This window comes from Carlito syrichta, unplaced genomic scaffold (assembly GCF_000164805.1).
Source record: "Carlito syrichta isolate Samal-C Ts95f unplaced genomic scaffold, Tarsius_syrichta-2.0.1 Scaffold305320, whole genome shotgun sequence".
NCBI lineage: Eukaryota > Metazoa > Chordata > Mammalia > Primates > Tarsiidae > Carlito > Carlito syrichta.
Genome location: NW_007249416.1, coordinates 101489 through 113213, shown reverse-complemented (window position 1 = coordinate 113213; position 11725 = coordinate 101489). Strand labels below are relative to the sequence as shown.

Below are 11725 nucleotides of genomic sequence, written 5' to 3'. Positions count from 1 at the left end.
ATTCTTCTGCTGGTGCTATCAATAAATAAGTTTCCCAGCTCCCAATATTAGAAACTTCTCATCTGCCAGCTCCAACTGCTACTATTATATAGGGGTTGGCTCAACCCCCAGAATATACAAAATGATACACAGATACAATATGTACACGGGAGAGGGGAGCCCAGCCCAGCAGCCCATGCTTCTGCCTGACTGACAGTTGGCCCAACTGTCCACCTAGAGAGAATGCCACCCCACTGTAGTGCCCTTAGTGTCTCTGAGTAAGAGAAAGGGGCCATCTGAGGGAAGGCCTGCTTGGTGGGGTGAGGAGGCCACCAGGGGCAGCCTTCAAAGAAACTAGATTTATGAGCCTCTGGCTCTTTGTTTTCCTGGAAGAAAACAAACCCAGAAATTAAGATTGAGCCCTGATCAAGACGGCAAAGGGTCTGCACTGGTTTGTCTCCCTGTTAGGCAGGGGTCTTATTACTCTAAAGATAAAGGGGTGAGGGGAGGAGCAATGGCAGGGAAGGAGTGGCAGAGACAAGGTGGCAGATATGGGGCGCGAGGGAGGGGTGGCAAGGTCGGGTTGAGAGGGGAAGAAACAGGGTGGGGTCAGAGCCCCCGGGCTCACTTCTCCAGGATCTAGATGACCATAATCTTCACCTCCTCATTCTGGTCAGCCTAATAGAAAATGGGGATGCAGGGCTTGTTGCCCAAGCCTGGGTGCTCCTGGGGGTTCTGGATTATGTGCAGCAGCTGAATGATCTGTGTGGTAAGAGTCTGAGGGAGATCCCTCCCCCATCTCTTCTTGTGCAGGCTCTCTATTGTCGGTGAGGCTCACCTCACAGAGCTCTGTGAATGGAGAGAGGCCAGCAACTGAGCACTGTGTCCTGCCCAGTGTCTGCCTCTGCCCTCCCCGAGGGGGCCACTCACCAGCCTGCTGCACGTCAGCAGCTCCCAGCTCTTGAAGGGCTGCAGGCCCTGTAGTTGTCTCTGCAGCAGGGATCTGGGCAGCCACAGGAATTTGCCATATCGCTTTTCATGCTCATTCACAAGTTGCAACACCAGCTCCTGCAGCTCCAGCAGCTTGCCCTGAAGGGAGAGGTGCTCAGTGCCCGCCCACCACCTGCCTGGACTGCAGACAGGTCTTGCGCCCTAACTTCATCTCTTCCTTGTCCTGTGCCACCCGGCTGATGTACTCCTCCTTCTCTCGGTGCCACTCCTTCAGCACTGCCCTCTGGTTCTGATAGATGGCAATGTACTCACCTGCAGATGACAGGGCTCAGAGGTTGGCCCCTCCACCCCCAGGGAGCTGCTGCACCACAGCCCTCACATCCTGGCTCACCAATAATGTCAGTCTCTCCAGACAGCTGGATGCAGCAATGCTCCAGCTCCTCCAGTTGCTTCTTCATGTCTGCCTTCTGCATCACCTCCATGAAGAGGCTCTGGAGCCAGAACCCAGAATCAGAGTTGGCAGCAACCTGCCACCCCACCCTACATGGGCCTGTCAGGAGAGAATCCCTCACCTGCAGATTTTCCATGGCCCCCTGGAGGGCCTGGTGCTCCTCCTCAGACACAGACTCGCCCCTGGTCCCAGGGGCTGGAGTCACCTCTTCCAGTGCCTTCCGGGTTGAGTCTGCCAGCTTGCCCAGCCTCTGGCAGCACACTCTGTATTTCTTCAGCTGTCCCTGCAGTCATGCCTGTTCCTTCTCAGCACTGGCTAAAGCCATGTTAATGTATGCCACCTGCAAGCAAGAGGGGTGTGTTCTTCAGAGGGGAACCAACAGGACAAATTGGGGGAAGGCAGATGGGCCTTCTCTCAGGCCTCTTCGAGTGCACCTGTTATTCACAGGTGTAATGGTGTGTGCCCACTGACTTCAGGGAGGGGAGAGGGTTTAAGGAAATTAGAGGACAGGGAAACCAAGACAATAAGGGTGTCCAGGTAGCCCCAGAGTAAGGCAAGAGATCGGGCTCACCATGACTTCCTGGCTCTTAAAGTTCTCCGGGATGCTCAACATGGGCTGGTGAGGCTCCTTGTCCTTGTCATCGGCCTCCTCATTGCCCATTTCATAACCTATTGGGGCAGACAGAGGGGTCCTCAGACAACCCAGCAAAGGAGGCCGAGGGACTACCTCTGCCCCACCCTTACTGTGTAACCTAGAGCCAGCCCCTCACCCAAGGAGAACTCTCAATGTTCCAAAGGTCTCTTCTAAGCCCTCAGTCCCATGCTGCAAGAGTCCCCTGGTTCCCTCAGAGTCATTCACCTTCCATGGGGACAATAAAATTCAGCTGGGCCTGTAGCTCCTGGTTCTGCCAGTTGGCAGCTTCCAGGTGTACCTGTGGGCAGGAGAGGAGTGAGAAGGCCCAGGGTGGCCAGGTCCCCCCCTCAGGTACCGCCCCCCTCCCACCTCCCTCACCTGGGCCATTTGCAACTCTTGGCATGCCATCTTGGCCTCAGTCTTGCTTTGAACGGCCTCATGCTTTACCTGGTCCATGAGCTGGATCTGCAGCAGCATCTCCTTGTGTAGTGCCTCCTTCTTGGAGACCAGCTGCTGATAGGCAGTCACCTGCTGCTGCAGATGTGACAAATACTGGTCTCACTGCTCCTGCAGACTCTGAGCCTCCTGGTGCTTCAGTTCCACCTGCAGGAAAACCCCAAGCGTGCAGGCAAGTGGTAGCCTGCTTCCAGATCTCAAGTCCATAAATAGAGTGGCAGAGACACCGTGTGCCCAGCTACCTTGCTTCTGGCCTAAGTGACTGTCCCTTTTGCCCTGAACCCCATGGTCCCTTCTCCCAAACTCACACCCCATCACCTTCTTTCCCACCACTTTAATTTTAGACCACAGATGGGTGGAACAGCAGAAGGAGCCAACCAACACCTGCTGTTAGCTACACACTAAATGCTCACTACTTTACATGAACTGTCTCATTTAAGCTCAACACCTCTATGAGGAAAATGCTCACTTCCTTTTTTTTTTTTTTGAATTGGGTTTTCACTTTATGGTCCACTCTGGATTGTTGTGGCATGATCAGGGCTCACTGCAACCTTGACTTCGGAGGCTTAGGTGATCCTCCTGAGCTGGACAACAGGAATGCACCACCACATCTAATTTTTAGGACAAAGCATTACTATACTACACAGGTTGATCTCAAACTCCTAGGCTCAAGCAATCCTCCCAGGCTCAAACAGTCCTCCTGCCTCAGCCTCATAAAGTGCTGGGATTACAGACATTAGCCACAATGCCCAGGATAATTTCTTTTTTACATTAAGGACCAAGGCTTAGAAATGCCAAGTACTTGACTAGTGACCAGAAGAGCTGAGGCTGGAATCCAGCTTGAACTCAGGGAGCCTCCAGCATAACATTCTTTCCCTATTAGGGAGATTTCATACCAATAGCTGAAATGATCATGCCCAGACCTTAGGGGAGCCCAGGGCTACACATCTTTAAAAGTTAGGAGAGATGGAAGCAAGAAACAGTCATAGGACTGCTCTGTAGGCTGCTGGGGTCATGTGTTCCCCAGGCTGGAGTGACCTCTGTCCTGGCTGGTACCTCCCCTCCTGAGAGGCTGGTGCTCACCTCCTACCCCTTCTCCAACAGAGAGCGTTACCATTTCCTTCAATTCTCCTGGGTTCTCATGAAGCTGGCCCAATTTCTTGGCCAGCTCTTTCTTGGCATGCTGCTCTGAGTGCAGTGCACTGGTAATATCCATATTTTCATTAGTCTGGACAGACAGAAGTAATCAGTGTAATGGTCAGCAACCGCAGTAGGTGGCAACAAAGGCTGGTGTTCACCTTCTATGGCATAGAAAAGCATGGAGGCAGACTGGAAGGTCATCCCCCCTCCCCGAAGACATCAGAGCAGTGCTCCAGTTCACGGGGTACCTTTGAGGGGTGCCATGGGAGGGCTCAGTGCCCCACTTTACAGATAAGGAAATAAAATCCCTGAGGGTAGGGAGGAGGGCAGGCAACCAGGGATGGCATGCCAGTCTTATGAAGCTACTCTGCAGCTTAGCCAGTTGCTCCCACAGCAGGTGGTTCTGGGAGAGGGCGTGGCCGATGGGGGTGCAGTCACTCTGGATAGTCTCCAGCACCTGCCTGTGCTGCTTCTCCTGCTCATCTCAGTGCTTGGAAGCATGCTCCAACTCCAGCAGCTACTCCTGCTCCTGGTTCAGGTGGCTCAAACTCTTATTATCCTGCACCTGGACCTGGAGCTGTCTTGCCAGGCTCTCCAGTTCTGTCTGTAGTCGCTCAGTCTCTGCTTGCAGCTGTGGTTCTACCTCAGAGGGCTCTGCTGGGGACTCCGGACATGGGGGTTCAGCTGACAAAGAAAGCATAAGATAAGGGCCTCTGGATTCTCAAAAACCCTCCTCTGGGTCCACAGCTCCTAGTTCAGGCACCTGATCCCAAATCATGGCTTCCTAAGCTAGTATTCCTCACATCTGAATGACGGTCAATCTTTCAAGCCACTTTGTGGTTTTTTGGGGTTTTTTTTGAGTCAGGAATGACCCAGGTTGGAGTGCAGTGGCATGATCACGGTTCACCACAGTCTCAACCTCCTGAGCTCAGGCAACCCTTCAGCCTCAGTCTCCCAAGTTGCTGGTACTACACAAATACCCCATCACACCCGGCTAATGTTTTTTATTTTCTTGACAGATCATTTCTTGCTATGCTGCCTAGGCTTGTCTCAAACTTCTGGGCTTAAGTGATCCTCTTGCCTCAGCCTCCCAAAGTGCTGGGAACACATGTATGAAGCACCATGACCAGCCTCAAAGTTACTTTCAAATAGAGTTCATTATGATTTTATGCTCAAGACAACCGTGGGTAACTGACAATGGGCACGCCTCCTTCTTTGCAGATGGGAACATTGAGGCTCACAGAGATGACAAGACTTGCCATATACTGGCACGGACCTCTTTCCTTCTGCCACAAAGCCACCCATTCACCTTCCCGTCCACTCTGGATGGTCTCCAGCGCCTGCCTGTGCTGCTTCTCCTGCACATCTCAGCACTTGGCCGCCCAATCCAACTCCAGTAGCCACTTCTCCTGCTCCTGATTCAGGTGGTTCAAACTCTGGGATGGTCATTCCAGTCCATCCCCACAGCCTCTGACATCCGCTCTGATTCCAGCCCTCTCAGCCCCAGCTCACCTGTCTGCTCCCTCTGCTGAAACAAGCTGTTCTCCAACTCCTGCATCTGGAGCAGGCAGCATTCCTTCTCCTCCTGTAATATGCCCACCTGCCCAAAGCACAGAGGGGGCATCATGAAGGGAGAGACTGGTGAATGGACAGGCCATATCTCCTTCTCTGCCCCACCAACACATAACCAAAATATGGGACCACCTCAGGCAATACTCTGCCGCAAAAGATGCCAGATGCCCAGAAAGACCAAGTGACCTGTCTAATAGGAACCGAGGGTCAGCCCTCACCTGACCTGACATTTTCTTCATCCTCTGCTGCCACATGGCAGTCTCTTTGATCAACTCATCCGCACACTTGTCTGAAGTCGCTTCTGTGACTCCATAAACTGTGAGAATGGGTACAAATTAGGAGGGCTGTCACTGGTCCTCAGCTGCCTCTGGCCACCTGGGGTCAACTCACTCCCACACACTCCCTGGGCAGAGCCTCATCTGGGAGCCCTGGCTGGTACATGCAATGCCTCCCAGAAGGATCGGAGCTGGGCTTAACCTACCACTTGGGGTCAGTAAAGGCTTCTATCCTTGGCTGGGCTCGGTGGCTCAGCCTGTAATCTCAGCACTTTGGGAGGCTGAGGTGAGTGGATTGCCTGAACCCACGGGTTCGAGACCCGCCTGGGCAACTTGGCGAGACCTCATCTCTAATAAAAAATTAGCCGGGCGTGGTAGCACACGCCTGTAGTTCCAGCTACTTGGAAGGCTGAGGCAGAAGGATCACCGGAGCCCAGCAGGTCGAGGCTGCGGTGGCCGGGAGTGGCCACTGCACTCCAGTATGGGCGACAGAGTGAGACTCCAACTCAAAAAAAAAAAAAAAAGACTTCTATCCTCATTGTCATTACCACTTGGAAGAAGTAAGCAGACTCATGGGCTGGCTATAGAAATGTAATCTATGAAAGAATGTCTTTCAACAAGGATGTTTTAAAAAATTATTATTACTATTATATTTGAGATAGGGTGTTGCTCTTTCACACAGGTTGGATCCCGTACACAATCCACAATCCTGGTTCTCTGTAGCCTCCACCTCCTGGGCTCAGGCGATTGTTCTGCCTAAGCCTCCCTAGTAGCTGTGACTACAGTTGCAAGTCACCACACCTGGCTAACATTTTTATTTTCTTTAGAGACGAGGTCTCACTATATTGCCCAGGCTGCTCTTAAACTTTGTGGCTCAAGTCATCCTCCCACCTCGGCCACCTCAAAGTATAGAGATTACAGGTGTGAGCCACGACACTCAGCTTTTGAGAAAATCTTTAAGTCCTATCCCTGAGATTCTGATTCCACAGGTCTAGGCAGGGCCCCAATCTGCCAATTTTCAGCAATCTCTGGAGGATCCTATGGCAGAACCAGAACAAGGATCCCAATTTCCCAGCTCTTGGCTGGAGGACACCCCGCCAAGGATCGCTAGAGACTATGGCCCCACCTAGATGGGACTCAGACTATCCCGAGAACCACCACCTCTCACTTGTGGCAGAAGGAGCTCTGACATCGCCAGCTTCTTCTGTAGGTCCTCCACCTTGAGCTGTATGGCCACCTTCTGGGCTAACAGGACTCAAAGCTTCTCTTCCAGCTTTGACTTTTGCGGCAGCAGGTCCTCATTGTTTTTGCTGTGGCCAGAGGCAGTGGACAGAGGAATGAATGAATGACAGAAAGGACCACTGTGGCGATCAACCCACACTACTGTCCTCACCACACAATCTTGGAACTGTGGCACTGGAAGCAACCTCAGGAGTCAAGAGTCACAAGTGGCAGGGAACAGAGGACATGAGTCAGTGACACAGTTGGGGCTAGAACATGGCTATGCACATGTCCAAGCATGTATGAACACCTTACCATGCTCCCCTAGACCCTCTAAACTCCCACATCACTGGTGCTAAGGAGCCTCCACCTTCCCCGCCCCCCCACCTGCCCTCACCTCCTCCCCTCCTACTTGTTTTTGAATAACTCCAACTTGAAGGCATCTCATTCTTTAGTTAGTTCTTTGTTGTTCTGCAAGTATAGAAAGGTTGTCAGGAAGTGCAGGCAGATGTGGCTGGCATACTAATATCAGTAGCTATAGTAGCAATTCCGCACAAACACCTCCTCAACCAGAACCTCACTAGATGCTTTTCAAGGTATTTCCAAGCCAGTGATCGCACGCACTGATTTTTAATAGAACTCAGTAAGGGTGGAAGAGGCAGGGAAAGAGATTGAATTTACAGCTGGAGAGCAGAGGCCCAGAAACATCTAGTAATGTTACCATTGTTATTAGCATTGTTCTCACCACTGCTTGAATCTTTGTTGAGTGCTTTACCAGTGCTAACAATCCCACTTAATCTTCACAACCACCATATGACACAGCTACCATGATCCCTACTATGGAAAACATTATCGAGGTCAAGTGTTTGCCTAGGATCACTTAGACACAGCTGAGATTTGAACACCAGGTTCACCTAATTCTCTCTAAGTCCATTTCTTCCCTAGGGTTGGGGGAACAGACAGGAAGGGAAAATTCAATTAAACTCTAGTTCACTCTTTGAATGGATGTCACATTTACAGGGTCCAAAATTCACAGGGTACAGAAGTGAAATGTCTCCCAGTCACTCTGTCTCTCTACTATTTTATTTATTGATTTATTCTGTATACAGATAGGGTTGCCTAGGTTGAAGTGCAGTAGAACCTCAGACTCCTGGGCTCAAAGGATCCTCCCATCTCAGCTGCCAAGTAGGTGGGACTGCAGGCAAGAGCCACTGTGCCTGGCTTCCCTGAGCTTTTTATAAGTCCTTTCAGATGTGTCTTATGTTTATTATACATAGCACACACACGTGGCCCCTCTTTCTACACAAAGAGTAGACATTAAAGACACTCTTCTGTACCTTTATAGTCCAAGCACCATATCCCCTCCTCTCACTTGGGCAAGGCTACAGCCAGGTGACAGCAGGTGAGCACTTGGCCTCTGTCCTCCATATCCACAGCTTGAGCCCCCACAACTTACCCACGGTAGCTGACTCATCCCAAGGCTGATTCTAACAACCATACCAGAAAACGAGCCAGAGATAGGTGACCTGTGCTGCCATCTGGGAAGCTGGGTCCTGTGTCCCCCAGAAGGGACTTTTAACCTCCCTACCCCATCTGGGAAACTCAGTTGCCAAGGGGCAGGCAAGTGGCACAGCTCACCTCTTCTGCTTGCTTCTGCTCTGTGGACATGGCAGAAAGAGTGCACTCCAGCTCTCCCATGCACTTCTGGCAGGACTGTAAGTGGCCAGCATGTTCCTTGCTTTCTCCTGGAATGAGAAAGGTGGAGATGGAGACCAGACAAGTCCCCAAAGGCCTGCCAGGTGCCAGCTGGTTGATGATGGACACCCACCTGCTTTGTGATAGACGACCTGCTGTGCGTGGGCCAGGGTCGTCTGTAATGCTGCCTTTTCAGACATCAGGAAACTGATGGTCTGAATGTGAACCTTTGGGAGACAAGCCACACACAAATCCTCAGAGACAAGGAAGGAAATGTTCTCCAGAGGATGTGAGAGAGTTCCACAGTCTACTCACCTGTAGTTGTTCCCTCAGAGATTCCTGCTCCTTCACCAGCTTTTGGTGACAGCCTCTTTTCTCCTACAGGAAGAGGGAAAACAGATCTCTTACAAGGGGAGACAGAGATGGCACTGCAGAGGATGTGCCCCAGAATGCCACCAGTGCTCCAGGACAGGCCCAGCTGTGAGACCGAATTATTAGGGATTCTGCAGGGTTGGGTTAGGACACAGGGGTTGAGACTCTCCAGGCTTGGTGTGGGCAGGATGAGAATTCTCCCCCAAACCTGGCAGCAAACAAATTGTGTTACTTTTTCCAGTTGATCCAAAATGTCTTGCTTCTGTTGTTTTTGTGGGGAAAATCAAAGAAAGGTGACAGAGGGCATCCCAATTCTTTCTGCTCCCCAGACCTAGAAAGGGTGTGTAGGGCCAGGAATGAATGTTAAAAGCAAAGTTCTCAGAGCTCGTGGGTACATGAACCGATATGCTCTCCTCAATCTCCCAGGTAAAAAGCATTTGAGCCATCCATGGTTTTTGCTCACAGCTACAGAACGGAAAGTTTGAATCTGGATTCTCTTCATTTATTAATTTTTTTTTTTTTTTTACAGAGACAGGTCTTGCTATGTTGCCCAGGGTGGTCTTGAACCCCTGGGCTCAGGTGATCCTCCTGCCTCAGCATCCAAAAATGCTAGGATTACAGGTGTGAGCTATCGCACCTGGCCTGGATTCTTTTTAAAGGACAATAACAAATCTCTAGAAATGAAGTTTGAGAAAAGAAAGGCTACCCTTCTGCAAGTTTGTGATGTGGAAGGGTGCATTCACTGAGAACAAATTGCAGGTCACATGTTCTTTTTTCATTTTTTTGAGTCAGGGTCTCAACTATGTTGCCCAGGTTGGACTGCAGTGGCATGATCACAGCTCACCACAGCCTTGACCTCCTGGGTTCAGGCTCCCCTCCTGCCTCGGTCTCTTTAGTGGCTAGGATTACAGGTGCACACCACCATGCCCAGCTTATTTTGTCTTTTTTTTTTTTTTTTTTGGTAGAGACAAGGACGCACTATGTTGCCCTGGCTGGTTCCAAAATCCTGGGCTGAGGCAATCCTCTCACTTCGGCCTTCCAAAAAGCTGTGATTACAAGTGAGAGCCACTAGGCCCAACCTAGACTGTTCTTAATAGCAGGGACACAGGAATGAAAGGACAGACAGGAGCCCTCGGCCCTGAGGTTTCCATTCCAGTAGACCTTTAAGCATTGGGTTCTCAGAGCTAAAAGAGACCTCTGATACTCCCTAATTCTACCTCCTCAGCAAACTCAAGCCCAGGCAGAAGAGGTGATATATCCAAAGTGAAAGACAGAGCAGATGAGGGACGGAGTCCGGGTGGGAACACAGGGCTCCTGATGCTCTGTGGGGCAGGCTCCGACCCCAGGGCAAGTGTGGCAATGACTCAAGCAGGGGCAACTGGAGAAGAGAGAGGAGGCAGACAGGGCAGCAATGGAAGAGCCATGCTGCATACTCCATGCTCTGGGTCCCTCCAGTTGAGGCCTAAGACTCCCAGCACCCCTTCTTCTTTGGCCCCAGGGGTTCCCAGCCTTTTTCTTCAGAGCCACTGGGGAAACTAGAGCCTAGGACTGGAATCGGGGGACCCCACTGGACTCTTACCAGTTCCTCTATAGTTCTACTTAGTTGATTGTTCATTGCACAGCAGGTGTCCAGGGCTACTGCAAGCTCTTGGTATTGGCTCTGAGGCACATGCAGAGAGAAGAGGTGGAAGATGACTGGAAGAGAGGTAGAGAAAGTAATATTTAGGGATGAGGGTGTGGGCCATCTCAGATGGCAGAGAGGCACCAGCCCCTGCTGTGGGAGCAGGTCAGGGGACTGGTCTGCAGGGTCCCTGGGCCCGGTCCAGGGCCAGCTACCTCCAGATTTTTCATGTTGGCAGAAGATGCAGGCCCCTCACCATTAACATGGGAAGTGGACTAAAAGAGATGAGCATTTACATGAAGACGCCAGTTCCCCTCGAGGTCTGACCCTCTGACTGACTTCCTTTCTTCCCCATCAACTGGCAAAACTTTCTTTTCTGCCTAATTTGGGCCCCTCCCCCTGTCACCCTCTGTGCCAACTTCTTGGGGTTCTCATCCCCATCCTCCCCCTCCTGAGCAGCTCTATCCGGGTCTTTCTGCAGCAGGATCAAATGATAGAGACAGTCTTAGGGTCCCACTTTACCTGTGCAGAGAAGAAAGAAGCTCAGAGAAGAGGTGGCCTGCTCAGCGTCACCTGGAACATCGTTGTTTCCAGATCTGCCCTCTCTCACAGGAATCCCTGCCTTGGTTTCTTTCTATCACACTCTCCTTCCCCTTCCTGGCCCTCTTATGGGCACCCATTCCTTGGGGTACCTCAGTCAGAAGACCATTGAGCTGCTGAGAGAGTTTGTTGCAGGCTCTCAGTTGATGAGGAAGTCCTAGATCAGATGGAGACACAGAGGTCAGGGTGGGCAGCTCGGTGGGAAATAGGGTCCCAGGTAGTGGCCTGCCCTGACTCCCTTGGCCCAGGGACCACTGCTCTGTTAGGAGACACTCACTTGGTTTCATCCATGAGAACAGGGCCATTATCATCATGGTTCCGTTTGGGAAGAAAACATGAGGTGGTCATTCAATTTCCAGTGAGAATCAACAAGGGGCAGGGTGAACCAAACTAAATCCGACAATTCTCCACATCCCCAAACCTCCAGGAAAAGACCAGTCTCAGCCTCCCCCACCCCAGTCCCCAGGAAGGGCACTTGACTTAGGAACAAAGCTACCAGCAAAAGAAGAGAATTCACAGTGGGTATATAGAGTCCTCTGGGAAGAAGAAGGGGCAAGTATTTGGGAGCGCAGCAGGCACAGGGAAAGAAGCACAGACCTGAGGTGTCACCATGCTAGTGGCACTAGCACTGGGTGAGGGGAAACTGTCAGGTGGCATCGGGTCATCAGCAGGTCATGGCATAAAAACAGCACAGTCTTTGGGTGCCTGTCACAGAACAGAGCATGGGGTTAGGAAACCATGCTGGAGAGGGTGCCTCA

The 11725-nt window shown here is 51.4% G+C and overlaps 1 pseudogene; it reads right to left on the bottom strand.

The window, feature by feature from the left end:
* Nucleotides 1–618: 618 nt before the first annotated feature.
* Nucleotides 619–2042, bottom strand: LOC103263922 (annotated as a pseudogene).
* Between the last annotated feature and the right edge of the window lie 9683 nt (nucleotides 2043–11725).